Source organism: Lissotriton vulgaris, chromosome 3_1, assembly GCF_964263255.1.
Source record: "Lissotriton vulgaris chromosome 3_1, aLisVul1.2, whole genome shotgun sequence".
Taxonomy (NCBI): domain Eukaryota; kingdom Metazoa; phylum Chordata; class Amphibia; order Caudata; family Salamandridae; genus Lissotriton; species Lissotriton vulgaris.
The window spans coordinates 551,862,393-551,876,566 of record NC_141689.1 but is presented as its reverse complement, the minus strand read 5'-3'; the positions used below and the strand labels follow the sequence as shown (position 1 = coordinate 551,876,566).

The 14,174-nt window shown below is 47.6% G+C and overlaps 1 protein-coding gene across 5 annotated transcripts in view; it reads right to left on the bottom strand.

Annotated features, from left to right (window-relative positions):
• The window catches only part of ZFYVE16 (zinc finger FYVE-type containing 16), a 743,498-nt gene that overhangs the window by 635,630 nt on the left and 93,694 nt on the right, over positions 1-14,174 (bottom strand). The gene's annotated exons all lie outside the window — the stretch shown is intronic.

Here is a 14,174-nt window from a genome sequence, read left to right as displayed (position 1 = left end):
GCCAATGTTGTATTAACAACTTTTACAACACTAAACACTTTCTGCTGCAATATTATTAACTATACCAACACTTAAACTTAGATGCTGCGAGACCTATTGCATTGCAAATGCTGTTTTTTTTAATTAGTTACCGATGCACGTGCCAGCTGAGAGGCCTACACATTATGCAAATAAATACGACACAGACACCAATAAGGGAGGGAAAAAGTATTGTTGGAAAAATAAAGCACTTTCTGCATAGCTACTAAATCACACCAAGTAATACAGAGAGAAGGTCATGCTCCAGTCTAGTGTTCCCTTTTACAGCTCCTTAGCTCTCACATACAGAGATCTTTTAGCTTTCTTGTCAGTCATTTTTTTGTTTCCTCTTAGATTAATATGCTTCCTATTTTTGTGCTTGTTCATCCCTTGTGAGCAAAGCTTATTTTTCACCCTTTTGATTGGATGGTTTTTATTCTTCCACTGCTCACATACGGTTAACTTCTATTTTCTTTTAGCACTCCATGGTTCTGCTGTTTTCCCCTTTTAATAGCGCTGGGCTTGCTTCATCTCCCTCTACACAGCTGGTCTATTGCGTTCCTTTCTTTCTCTTTCTGTCACCAGATTTTATTTGCATTTAAAATCCTTCACAGTACATATAAACAAATCTGTGTGTTACATACATATATCTTTAATGTATTGCTGGCACTCTAAACACGAACGTTCAACTAGTATCAAGTTCCCTCCTTCCACCCTCTATCCCTCCCTCTTGAGTCGCTTTCGCTTATTGTTCTCTCTTCTTAGGTGGGTGACAACTAGCATCTTCCTACTGTAGGATCTTTTGATCCTATATGTCATGTGTCTGATGTCAATGGAGAGGCTTCCTGGGGAGGAGTTGGCTCCTCTCTATCTTGCCTGCTCTTCCTCGGTCTGGTTTTGTGGTGGGAAGCCATCAGGAGTTGGCTGCTCTTGTTCCTGCTCAGGTGCCATCAGTTCATTTACTAATTGTCCCCATGCTCTGGCTCAGTCAATGGTGCCTATGTCCCCATGCTCTGGCTCTGTCAATGGTGCCTATGCCCCATCCAGCTTTTACCAACAGTATCCTCCATTCTGCACTTGCCCATTTTTCAAGCTCATGCGGGTAAATACAGGTATCGATGATTCGCGAGCTGGCGGTACCTGGACCAGCACTTATTGATCACCTTGGTTTCTATAGAATCTTGTTCTGTCTGCCTTCGGACTCGCAGTAACAGTTTTGGTTGTTCTGCCTAGGTCGGCGCTAATGGATACTGGGTCCTTTCCAGGTTGCGCCCCGCTGCCAGCCATTGGATCAGCCAGTTGAGCTGTGCCGCCAGGTAATATAGCTCTAAATCAGGTACCGCCAGTCCTCCTGTCACCGAAAAACGTTTCAGCGTGGTTAGAGCCGCTAGCCTGCGCCCGTTCCCCATAGGAACGATGAGATCATGGAATCAAGGTCCTTAAACGTTGCCCTTGGGATCATTACTGGGAGGGTTCAGAAAAAATACAGCAGTCGGAGTAAGGCCAGTAGGCTTCAGTAGGGCGACTTTGCCAGCCACAGGCAATGGCAGGGTTCACCAGAAGCTCATGGACGCTCTCAGAAAGCTTACTGCGCTGCCCACGCTGCCCTCTAGCAGGTCCGCTGTTTCATGGTAGATTCTTACCCCCAGATATGACAGGCATTGGGCTCTCATTGGAGGTTATTCAATACCAAGGGGGGTGGCGTGTTCGGCTCCATGTGGAATAGTTTTGACGTCTGCCAATTAACTTTGAGTCCCGACAGGTTGTCAAACCCCTCTACCATGGTCTGTAGATCATCCGCATATAGTGCTACGTGGTGCTGCACGCCTCTCACCAGGAGGCCTCTAAAGGCCTGTCCCGGTCTTGCTCAGGAGGCTAAAGGCTCCAAAGCTACGGCGAACAGCAGCAGGGAAAGGGGGCTGCCCTGCTGCGTTCCCCGTTGCATCGCCTGTGTTCCGGATATCACTTTACCTGTGCACACCCTTGCCGTAGGGTTGGTGTACCACAATCTCACCTATGCAGCGAAACCGCCTCCCAGTCCCATTGCGTCCAGCACCACACAGAGGAAAGACCACTCAAGGCTATCAAAGGCCTTCTCGATGTCCACTGCAAACACCGCTGCCTCAGGTATATCGTGATCACACGAGTCCATGATGGCCAGGAGCCGCCGTAAGTTGATCACTGTGTTTCGCCCCGGGATAAACCCGGCCTGGTCCAACTGCACCAACTTTGTCATGCAAGGTTATAGTCACGTTGCTAAGATTGTACTTAGTATTTTGTAGTCCATGTTTAACATGGAAAGGGGCCGATAGGCTCTACGGTCAAGTGCCAGATTACCTGGCTTTAGTATCGGAACAATGAGTGCTTCTCTGGAGCTCTCTGGCACAATTCTAGCCTTGCGAGCCGCATTGTACAGGGCAGTTAGTCTAGGCGTCAATTCTTTGGTATATGTCCCATAAAACTCAGCCGGCAGCCCATCCGTACAGGGGGTTTGCTACGTGCCATGTGTTTTATGGCTCTACGTACCTCCTGCTCTGCGATGTTGTCCCCTAGTTCATCCGTCTCTTCTAGTTCTAGCCTAGGCAATTGTGCCCCATCTAGGTATTCCTGTGCTGCAGATCCATCTTGCTCTGCAGGGCTGCAGTATAGTCCAGCATAATATTGCGCAAAGATGTTATTGATTGCCTCTTGGGTAAAGCGTCTAGTGCCTTCTTGATCTTCAAATTCGTTTATCGGGGAATTCCTGTTATTGGGGTTATCCAGCCACACCAGCAGAGACCCGGACTTCTCTCTCCAAGTGCGCCCTGCTTATGTATTAATTATAATTGAAGCTTTTAAGGTGTTCTATTTGCTTCGCTACTTCCTCCCTAGCGTACTGCACTTCTGTCTGGATCTCTGGTTTCCCTGGGCGCTCCTTCTCTGGGTCCATGAGGGTCCGCTCCGCCCCTTCTATCTCCAATGGGAGCGTTCACCTAATCCCCTTGCTTTCCTCTATGCAGTGACCTCGCAGAACTGCCTTAAAGGCGTCCCATTCTGCTATTGGGGAGGAGGCTGTCCCTACCCTGTCCTCGAAATATTGTGTGATTTTCATCCGGATCCCTTCCCTGAAAACCTGGTCATCTAGCGCCTCTGGGCGGAGCTTCCATGGTGGGATTACATGCCAGGTATGCGCCCACGTAAGTTCTAGCAAAACTGGGTTATGGTCCGAGATCGTTCGGGCCAGATACTCTGTTGAGGACACCGCACTCTGCACATCCGCCGTACACAAAAGGGTATCTATTTGGATGTGGAGTTAGTGCATGGGCGAGAAGAGTAGTCCCTATCGTGAGGGTGGAGTCTCCTCCAAGAGTCTAGCAGTGCACTGTGTTTCTGCCAGGCAGTGAATGCTCATGCGCTGCATGTTGTTGCAGGGGATGGAATCTGTCCAATACTACATCAGCCACTCTATTAAAGTCCCTGTCTCCCCCTCCACCCTATTAGTGTAGGGCCAGTCATATATGGGGCTAATCTACGGGACAACCGTTTGAAGAATGCTGGTTGGTCCATGTTTGGGGCGTAGACACTTATGTTTAGGTCTCGTCCTTCTAGTCCCCCTCGTACCACTACATATCTTCCCTCGGGTCTACTAAGGAGTCCATCACCTGGAAGGGGGCCCAGCCTGCACCCAGATCAATGTCCCCAGAGTGTAAGCGGAGTACGTGGTGATGTATGTCTAGCCTCTCCATCGTCTTTGCAGTGCCCTCCCCTCCATCTGTGTGAGATTTGTTTCTTGAAGGAGTGCTATTTGCACTCCCTTTTTCCTGAGATATGATAGCACTTTATATTGCTTTGTCATAGACTGCATTCCCCAGATATTCCATGACGTGTTTATATGTATGTGCCCAGGTCGCCATTCTTACTCTTAATTGAAGCACTCCCCATTTTCTCCCCAGTTCCCCCCACTCTGCAGGTTGTTTTGTCTTAGCCCTAGTAGGCGGGGCAACTCAAGACCCCCTAAACTTTGTAACTGCAAACAACCTCCCCAAATCCCACTCCCCAGTAAAAGTAAGTGTGTGCCTCCCATCCAATCTGACACCGGTCACTCGTTCACCATCACTCGCTCTGCTAGGTGTTTGTCGTCGTCTCGTAAAAAAAGCCCGGGTCCACCCATATCGAGCCTATTTTTGCCTCTAGTCGCTCACTGGAACTTGTTACTGCTTGAAGAATGTCTTGTAAAGTTGGGGCTGGGGGGCAGTCAGTCTGAGTTTGGGGGGTCTCACCTCCCTCAATCGAGTCTCCAGCAGGGTTCCTTCAGTGCCCTTCTTTGTAATTTTTCCCATTTCTCATTCACCGTCCACGTCAGGCCTGTGTGTGCGCCTTTCTCAGGGTCTATGCTGCTATGGTCTGTTCCCCAAGGAGGAGGGCCCTCCTTTGTCCGTGCTGAGGATCTTCTAGCATCTGGGGTCCTGTGGCCCAGCGTCTCGTGAGATGACTACACTCTTTCAGTGGGTGATCACACCCCCAGCACAACACCGCAAGTTCTGGGCTTTTGCTCCTGGTTCAGTGCACCTCTAGGGGAAGCTTGGCTCTCCCCACGCTTTTTGTTCATTAACAGCGTTCCTTGCGCTGCCTGCACTGTTTGTAGTGCTCAGTGCCCTTCTTTGTCCACTGTCTGCTTTTCTGTGAGCCTCTACTGTGCAGGGGTATGTCCTTCCCCTCTATCTGTTGCCTCTGGGGATTCCCCCCCTAGGCGCTGGCGCTCTCTGCTAAGTGTCCGTCTTCGGGGAGGGCGGGGACCTCTGTTTGCTGCAGGGCCTCTCATCACGTTGCACCTTGGTCTTGACCCCAGTTCCTTGTTTGGGTGTTTCTGCAGTGCGTGACGACTGTCTTGAGGCTCAGGGGGCTTCGCTTCACTCTCCCGGCTACTCAGCTGGCCAGGACTTGGTCCCTTCTTCCGCCCCTGGCGTCCTCTGCTACCTGTCATTTCCTGCCTGTGTTCTTTAGGAGGGGGGTCAAATATGCCCGCTGCTGCCGCCCCCCCAAATCTGGTCTTCTCCGATTCTTGCACTCTGAGGGGTGGGGGGCGCAAGTGCTCCCTACTGGTACCCTCCACTTTTGGGCGCCTTCATCCTGCTTGCTGCAAGGGTGGGACCACAGGTGTGAATTACTGGAGTGCCCCTCTGGCTCTCGTCAGCTCTCGGAATGCTCCGGTCCGCTCCTCAGTCTCTGGTGTCAGCGCCACGCTGGGGTCAACCATCTTAGATTAGGCAGCCGCCACCTACGTCCTCCAAGCACCACAGGTACTCTCTCTCTGGGGTGCCCACACAGCCGCTCCCTACTGCGCCACGAAAATACTCACACTGCTGGGCCCGTTTCTGTTCACGCTGCCCTTCGCATCTCACACTTCATAGGGCTCTTTCGTCTGAAACCACTTCAATCTCGGTCCGCTTTCACTTCTCGGCTTGTGGGTCCACTGCATGCCAGCCACTCGTCTCTGCCCTCCAGGACCCAGTGCAGTCTGCAGCCGTAGATCGCAGTGGGCTCCGCACTTCCTCAGTGCCGCCAACTCTCCGGGGACAGTCCCCTGGGTTTTCTCCGTCGGTTTCCGTTGGGTGCAGCCATTTTGAGGAGTTTGTACTGCCTCCCTCGGTCGTGCTGCCTCGGGGGCTTCTTTCTTTGCTGTAACGCAACTTCACGCCGCATCAGGGTGCCCACTACCTCAGGGTGGGTCCGGGGTGATTACTGGGTGTGTTTGGGCTTCGGGGGGGGGATCAGGATGGATCGTAGTGGGGGTCAGCCGGACAGAGGTCCAGAGCTTCGCTGCTCACTCCATCGCCCCCAGGCCACGCCCCCTTTTTGTCACAGTCTTAATGTTTGAAAAACATTTTTCTTAAATTTTTACACGGTCCATTAAATGATAATTTGCCATTACACTGATCCTTTTACACAGGCACGTTTTAATGTTATCATCTGATCTAAGCTTGGCATCCACCATGTGGAATTAAAAAAAAAATAAACTTAACGGCAGCCATACGCATGTCACTGCTAAAGTTAAGCAGCACCAACAAAAAGCATTTCTTTTTCTGATGCTGCACAGCATTGTCAAAAACCACTGGCATAGCCAGCAGGTCTGTATTGGCAGCCAAAAGCGAGACCTATTGGCTTTGCTAAATGCTTGTTAATCTTGAACTGTGCTGCAATTTCTTCAGTTAACATGAACTTAGATTATAAATTTCAGAACGCTTATGGTTGTTAAATGACATGCCAAGACAGGCAAACTGTGTCTTTTATGGCAAGGAGTCACCTAATAACCTTATGATTTTAGCAAGCAAATAGCTTTTTGGAACATCCAAGAGTAGCCCTGTATAATACCTTAATGAAGAATGGTACAGCTAAACAAGGAAGGTCTGCACTGATACGGGTGCATATCACTAAACATCATTTAGTTTTTAAAGTGACTGCGGTGGGCACAGGCTTTCACTGGCACAGTTCTAAACAAACATTTTAAGAAGTTTGAAAAATTGACGTGGTAACTCTGTGCTTTGAAAAGGTTATAAAGATGAGTCCGATGGCTGCTTGTTTTATCTGTGCAGTTTCACCCAGCAAGTCACTGAGATACGGTGCACAAATTAAAAATAAATAATGAAAAAAGAAGATATGCAAGGCCTCTTTTCCCACCGCTAATCCTCTCCCAAAGCACTTCCCTCAGCAGAGTTGGAGGGAAGGAAGCACTCCAGCAATCACACCTCCATGGGACCTGTTCCAGGCCTCTGAAATGAAGAAAACAAACCCAGCCTGTTCCAGGCCTCTGAAATGAAGAAAACATACACAGGATTGATTTTCTTATTTGTGTCTGATTTGTTAAAATTCCAAAACTTTTGTATGAAGTCCGCGATTCACCAAATCATAAAAAGCTTGGGAGTGTGACCAAAATGGTTCTGGGCCTCTCTTTTCCAGAGACTAGCCTAGTCCTACAAGCACACACTATATTAGTATGATATCAGGGCCTAACACACACACATTAGGAATCTTTATTAGTCTATTTCACACCAAAACCAAAACGCATAATCTAGACAATCAGAGTTTTGAGGGAAATGGCCTGGTAGCAATGTAGAGCGTGCAAAATGGTGGGTGCAGTCAGGGAGACAAGTTCAGCAGAACTTGTGGACATAGTGCTGTGCAGGGAAGTTCTGTAACTCCTACCCACCCCAACCATTACTTGACTTCAGCAATATTCTAAGTGACTACTGAAAGATGCCTCTAAAGACTGGGGCAGATCTTGTTCTATTTTACACAGTGTGTAAGCGTTTCATGCCATATGGTTATACACACCATGATACTGAAACTAAAAGAGACTAAGGACCAGAGAAACTTTCTTGATCTATGGCAGAAGCAGGAACCTTGGAGGGAGGAGAGCGCATCTATGAGCCTCGTCTGGCCTTCTTCACACAAGTTTATAGTGTTCTGTATGACCTTTTTGGGGGTTTAGGAACTATGACCAATGGCATGCACTGAAAGGTCTCACAAGTGGAAGGTTCATTGGACGACCTAAAATCCAAAATGTATTAAAGGATGTATTTTTGTATGATCTCCACTACCTTCCCCGACCCCACCAACCCTCAAGCTTTAAGACTGATGCTGATGGCTTTTGACTCGGTAGTACTAGGCACTGCTGTACAGCACCCAGTACATGTGCTCTAATTTCCAAAGTAAGTTTACAATTGGCTAATCCCTGATTCGCTCATCTAACTTACCTATAAGTTCCTAGTAAATGGTACAAAAGGTATTCCGATCAGTAAGTTAAATGTCACTAGAGGACTGCAGCACTTAATTGTGCTACCACTACAGTGACAGGGTAAAACCAGGACACTTGGCCTGCCACTGCAGACTAGTTGGTCAGCTTTATAATAATATGCTCGACATGCCAAAACCTTTCGCTAGGTCAAACTCTTCCTTTTCGATATTAATAAGCCACCCCTACGGAAGCTCTTGGAAGCATACCAAGCAGGGTACCCAATGTTAAAAAGAAGAGCATGTTTCTTTTGTGTTTAACATGACCCGACACTGAAAACACCAAATTGTCGTTTTATCTGTAGGAAGGCTGTTGGTCCAACTGGGGTTTCATTAAGCAAATGTGCCAAGTGGTAGCTTCCATTCGGGACCACCAAAGACACTAATCCAGGGTTTCAAATAAATTGTTACATTAAACCCAATGCATTGTCGCAATCATATTTAAGATAACTGTTACTAGAAAGGTGAGTTTAGAAAGTCACTATTATGTTGCCAAAAACTCTGGTAGTCCTTCCTGTTTATCTGCCGGAGCTGTCAATCGGGAACCATGCTGCCCCCGCTATGACGAGTGAAGTGGACTAGGGAATAAAGAGAATTTCTGGTGGGAGGAAATGTGACCTCCATCAGCAACAAGACTACCTTAAGGGCAGTGGCCGTAGATCGCACAGCTTCACATAAGCAAACGGTGATTACACCTTTGCCTGCCTGCTCCTTTGTGTAGGCATACAGGCTGGCATCTCCTCCAGTGGTGGAATCCTGATTTCAAAACCGGTTTTCCAGGAGCGAAGGCTCATCATGCTGGGTACTCCCCAAGGGTGTGCCGGGGGCTCCTCACAGACAAAGAAGACTTTCACCATGTTGAATTTGGGTAGAGAAGGGTATCCTGGGATTAGACAGGTAGCCAGGCCCCCAGGAAGTGATGTAAATTGGAACAGATGACCCCAAGGAAACTATTGCGCCATTGGCAAGCGTGTATTCCCCTCCTACAAATACAGAGATGGCATGAAAGTGGCCCCACAGTCCTCAGATCACTACCGGCCTGGGATGAAGACAGAAGGATTGTCCTGTTGTTCGCTAGACCCAGCAAACAGAAGCTGTACCAAATCTAGACTTCACCTGGTACACCCAAAGGACCCACAAAGAGGACTATGTCTGCTGTGCCCACTCAGGGAAAAGAGCTCCTCTTGAGCCAGGATGAAAAAATGTTCTTCAAGGGCTAGTTGGTTACCCCCCCCTAAAAAGCTTCAGGATCACCAAAAGCTAAGGAACCCTGTACTTCAAGAGACCAGCTCTCCATGAATGCCTGCCTGCCACTGGATGCCAAAGTGCCTGCAGAGCGACAGAGGCCTGACCTTCCAGGAGTCTCCAAGCCAATGGAACCTGTAGCCGAAGTGGATGCTGAGCCCCAGAAACAAAAACGGTACTTACCAGTAAGCAACCAATGGGGGTGCTGCAACAGGGAGACCAGTTGACCTGAAGAGACTTGGCTTGCACTAGACTCCCTGAGTGCATCATGGGAGATCTAGTCCTGAAGCTGGACATGACCCCCTGATGTTCTTGGACGCCAGGTAAGCACCTGCAAAACTAACCACATCTCCTGGGGGTCTTCAGTATCTTCATCATCCTGAATCCCCAACATAAGGACTACTTCTTGGCTGAACCATAGTAAAGGAGAAAAAGATACTGAGAACACAAATACTGCTGGAAGGGGCAGGTAACTGTCCCTCTGGGCCAAAGAAGTCCCGGTCAATAGATACCACTCCACCATGTCCCATCAAAGATAAGAGATACAGCCCCACTAGCCAGTTGCCAAAAACTGCTCAACAGATTACAAAGATATATTGCATCTTTACTTAAAGAAATGACTTACAACTTTGAAAAACATATCTCCAGTTTCCTGTGATATATTTGTCATTTCGGTGTTTGTTATGATAAAAATACTCATTTTTATAAATTGGTGTTAGATTGTTGTTGTGTTTCTTTTTTTTTGTATTTACAAATTATGTTTTACATACACAAGCAGTACATTCCAAACAGTGAATCAGCAATGAGCTCAAATATTGAAGCCATCATCTGAAAGGGACCATTATGCAAATAACATCACAATTGGAATCAGCTGTCAATCCTTTTCTCCCAGGTAATTGCATCCCTCTCTACAGATGCCCTCAAAGGTCAACTCTCCGATTCCCGTCCGTCTTCTGCAGAGCCCGCCTCGAGCTCCCCAAATATAGCAAGGGTCTCCAAACAGGTTTGTAAATCCTCTTGTGCATGTTAATTTCTCCTACAATGACATAGTTTCACCTCCTCAGATATTGCCCACTCTTGTTTCATCCTTTACCATCCTTGTTCCCAGGGCACAAAAGGATTCATCCAGGAAATGGCAACTCTCCGTTTTGCTAGCAGCAGGGCGAGTTGCAGAAATCTCAATTCCATTTTCCTGCCTTTGCGTTTCTAAACTGTCCCCAAGAGAGAGGTGGTCAGGTCCAACGCCACTTCTACACACTCAATGTTTTCCAAACGTTTGACTACTAACTCCTAATAAGCCTGTACCGGAGGACAGTGGCAAGCTAAGTGAAGGAAAGTTGCAGGTCTACACTGTCATCGGTGGCACCCATCAGTTTTGGTGGGATCTATTCTATGTAGGAAAACTGGGATGACGTGTGGTGTATATACTTAAAATGTACTACTTTGGACCGCGCATTGCTCATGCCGTGTTTAACAAGTGCGCAAAGTCCTTTCCATCGTGTATCCTCTAATGGTGTACCCAATGCTTCCTCCCACATCACCTTGGCTCGAAATATTGTCTTTGGTTTATCCAAAGTCATAGCTCTATACAGATGGGAAACTAAGTGTCAACCTCCACTTAATTCCAGTTGCGTTCGAAATAGTTCAGAGGAAGGAGGGATGTACGGCTATGTGGGCCAGATCTCACGTACTATGTCCATAATATGTTAAAACTGACCCTGGCTCACTCCAAATGTTTCTTGTGCTGCTTCATAAGTGATAAACGTGTCATTGGATATAGATCACTCAGGGTCATGCACCCGCTGTTGCCCCAGGTGCCAACATCAACTGCGTTAGACAGCAAGCAGAAAGCTGGGAGATCTCAGAAGATAAACTCTAGTGCAAAGGGGGCACGGGTGAGCACCACTCTGACTGCACACTCCCACAATGATGATGTGTGCGTGATTAAATTTGGCATTTTAGGATCCCTCTCTCACGGTGATGAAGTAACTGTGACAACGTTTCCTCTCGTTGGTCACCAGAGACTAACGTTTTTTCCAGTTTCCCCCTTCATATAACCAGTGTGCTAATGTTGCAGCTGAGATGCTAAGAAGTAAAGTTCCAGATTGTGCAGTGCCAATTCCCCATCATCCAACCGGTAGGTGTAAAACCTCACTGGTGACTCTGCTCCGACCTCCCGCCCGCACTAACGTAGTTAATAAGGAGTGTAATTGCTTAAAGACTGTCCTAGGTAGTGTGTCTAGAGAGTGTTGTAGAATGTATAGGCAATGTGGCAAAAACACCATCTTCGCCACTGCAACACGTCCTATTAGAGAGAGGGGGAGCGAGGTCCAAAACTGCACAGATTTGGTTATGCCATCTGTCTCATGTGCAATATTATATTGGTTCAGCTTCTGAATTGTATGTGCCACCATTATTCTCAAATAATGGAAGTGGTCAGTTTCCCAGTGCAGTGATAAACTCAGCAATGTGGTGGGGTCCCATGTCTCGAGCTGGCCCAGGGAGAACATCAAAGACATTCATATTGATATGCAGTTTGAGATGTCCCCAAAGGTGTCAAACTGTTCGATAAGCAAGGGGAGTGATTGACTCAATGCTGACAAAATGAAAAGTTTGTCATCTGCATAGAGCGCTATTAAATGGTTGGTTCCTCCCACTCGAATTCCCCAGCCCACCATATCCCACGTGAATCTCAGGGCCAAGGGTTTCAGTGCTACTGCAAAAATCAGGGGCGAAAATGGGGAGCCCTGCTGCATACCCCTCTCAATTTCAGGGGGGAGGAGAACAGGCTGCCCAATCCAACTCTGGCCATGGGCTTCCCCCATTTTGTTAATCGAGGGCCAAACCCCATGGCATCCAGGACGGCCAACAGGTACCTCCAGTTTACAGTGTCAAAGGCCTTCACAATATCTATGGATACTGAGGCTAAATTCTCCTCCCTGCCCTCCACCTCATGCAGGGCATGCATTAAGCGCCGGATATTCATGGTAGTACTATGCCCCGAGTTGAAGCCACACAGGTCCGGGTGGACCAGCCTGCCAATTTCCAGGGCCAATCTGGAGGCTAGAACCTTACACAATATTTTCATGTCGATGTTTATCATTTTGATGGGACAGTAGGAAGACGGGTCAGATGCTTGAGTACCAGGGTTCAAGATCATTGCTATGATACTGTCTCACATTGAGGGCAGAAGTATATTTTTGTCAAAGGCTTCTTTGTAAACCTCGAGTATTCTGGGAAGCCAGTTCTGTTTTATAAACCTGATAAAATTCAGCTGCATAGCAGTCAATCCCTGGCATTTTCACAGTTGGAAAGGACTTAATAGCTGCCTGAACCTTCTCTAAGGTGATGGCCGAGTACAATTCCTTTCATATCTCGTCACCCAGCAGTGGAATCCGTATCCCTGTCAGGTAGTCCCAAAGACCATCATGGTCCGGGTCTCCTGAATTAGGGTATAATCGCTATAAATGTCCCCGGAAAACCTCTAGCAAGTACTTTTAGGTTTGTGCCTCACTCCCCAGGAGATCTGTGAGGTCAAGCACTGGGGTGTGGGGCAGCTCTCGGCGGAGGATCCAGGCAGTAATCCGCCCGATCTATCTCCCTCCCTGTGAAGCAGTTTACGATGTGACTTCAATGTGTAAAGCTCTAATTTATCACTAGTCTCCATTAATGTTTTCAATAGTTCTTTCTCGGTTCCCTGTTGTCTCCACACACACCTCACCCCCATCCGTCTCTGTCAGTTGAGTGTCTTACTTATTAACTGTGTTAATACTACTAAATGCGTTACACTTATTTTTTGGATTAAGTCAGACTACTCTCTGCCACAGCTACCCAGACTGAGCTAAGGGTTTTATTAAAGAGACCTAACTAGAGTTGATAAAGATTGTGACAGTATACATGGTGAGGTCTTACAACCACACCACATAATAATCAACATTCCTATCCAAGGTGGAGCACAAAAAGAAGCAGATGCAGGATCTGGACTCGAGGACAATTTTGGAGACCCAAGCACATAAAAGAATGATGCACGTCACTGAATACTTCAAGAACTGTGCTGGTGCGTCAGGAACAGGAAGTGGTAAGCTTGGATAATAGGCCAGCACTGCAACAAACAGGATGCTGGGGGTGATGGTGTCATCATTGTCAAGCAGAGAGGATGCAATGTCCTCATTACTGCTTTTTCTGAGGAAGGATGAGTATACAGGTGCTTCATTGCATTTTAGAGCTGCCTTAAAGTGTTTGGCTTCTTACAACTGACCATGGCTCTACGTTTCCAAGTGCAGAACGATTGCTTTGAATGTTGAGAAAAATTTGTAAATAGAGGTGGTGACATGATCTGCATCCACATGTTTTAGAGCATCTAGATGAACATCTTTTCAAAAGTCTATCAATATGGATATAAAAGGGAAGTACTTCAGATGCTGACTGCAGTATTTGTTGTGTTACATTGGCTCCTTGCCACGCACTGAAAGAATGATGTTTGGATAGTAGGAATTCCTTGCAGGAGAGTGGCAGTGTCAATTACGATATTTTTTAGAGCGCCGTGAGGGATTCATTGGCCCGCGTGCAGCAGGGGGACATGAAGCAATTGAATTATTGCTATGCTTTACCTTTCTTCCACTCCCTTTAACCCGCAATTATACCGTATTTTCCGGCGTATAAGACGACCCGGCGTATAAGACGACCCCCCACTTTGCTTGATCAAATTTAGGTTTTGTGCTATACTCGCCGTATAAGACTACCCCAAGACTACCCCCACTTCCAGCACAGTCCAACACTCTACTTGTACCTTGTATGCTTTTATAACCTGCACACTTATCACTTTTTTCTCTTGTAATGTACCGATTGCTACCTCATGTATTTTGGTTGCTCGCTATTGTCACTTTTGAACCATGTAACTTAGGCGGGAAATGTTTCTTCCACCTTGCTTGTATGCTGGGAATATTGCAAGCCTACCGTAATCTCTCCACCCGCTAGTCCTCCGAGTACGCTCAGCTTACCGCAGTGAAGCAGCTCCAGTGCCCGGCGGCGTCCTCCGACTCCGTGGATGCTATCGCGGATCCTCAGCGTTGTCCACCGATGCAATGCTCCGGCGGGAATCCTCCGGCATTATGGCTGCCAATTTCTGCGGGAGGCCTCGG